We start from the raw sequence: 951 nt of genomic DNA, 5'->3' as shown, positions 1-951 counted from the left end.
ATACACCCCCGAACCCCTCCCGGACGAAAGTCCGAAATTCAGTCTGGATTGGGCGGCGGCGGCGTCCTGCGCGTCGTATCCTCCATGGAGGCGCCATCTTGGGAGGAACTGCTGTTTGGGGGAGAGATGTTGTGGATGGTGGGCTCCGAGTAGCTCCAGCAGCGGCGATGGTGTGGAGGTTGCCAGGTGGTGCGGCGTTGTATCTACCGCGGCGTTGACAATGAGTGGTGGCGGCATGGTGCAGTTGCATATCGACGACGGATGTGGCTGGATGGACGAGCGCAGGGTGGTCGAGCTGTCTGGCGCCATGGTGGCGTCGACGGCAGGCCTGGCAAGGTCTGTGCGTCAGTACCTGCTCCGGAGATGGATCGGTGGAAGAAGGTGGCGGCAGCCTCGGTGAGTGCGTCGGACCGGCGTGTGACCCAGTCCCGGTATGTGGCTAGGATGGGGCATCCGGCATTAGATGTTAGAATTTGGTGCGATGTCTGTTTGGTATTAGGCTCGGACATTCGGCACCACTGCATCAAGGGGGGTAGGAGTAGCGACAGATGTTGCCTAGATGGTGGCTTCAGGCTTATTGATGTACTACTTTGTAAGGTCTTTTGTACTTAATAATTAATAAAGTGGTCGTATGTGTTGGGGAACGTAGTAATTTCAAAAAATTTCCTACGCACACGCAAGATCATGGTGATGCATAGCAACGAGAGGGGAGAGTAATGTCCACGTACCCTCGTAGATCGTAAGCGGAAGCGTTATGCCAATGCGGTTGATGTAGTCGTACGTCTTCACGATCCGACCGATTCAAGTATCGAACGTACGGCACCTCCGAGTTCAGCATACGTTCAGCTCGATGACTATCCCCGGACTCCGATCCAGCAGGGTGTCGGGGGTGAGTTCCGTCAGCACAACGGCGTGGTGACGATGATGATGTTCTACCGACGCAGGGCTTCG

The sequence above is a fragment of the Triticum dicoccoides genome, chromosome 3B, assembly GCF_002162155.2.
Source record: "Triticum dicoccoides isolate Atlit2015 ecotype Zavitan chromosome 3B, WEW_v2.0, whole genome shotgun sequence".
NCBI lineage: Eukaryota > Viridiplantae > Streptophyta > Magnoliopsida > Poales > Poaceae > Triticum > Triticum dicoccoides.
This window is presented reverse-complemented; position numbering follows the sequence as displayed.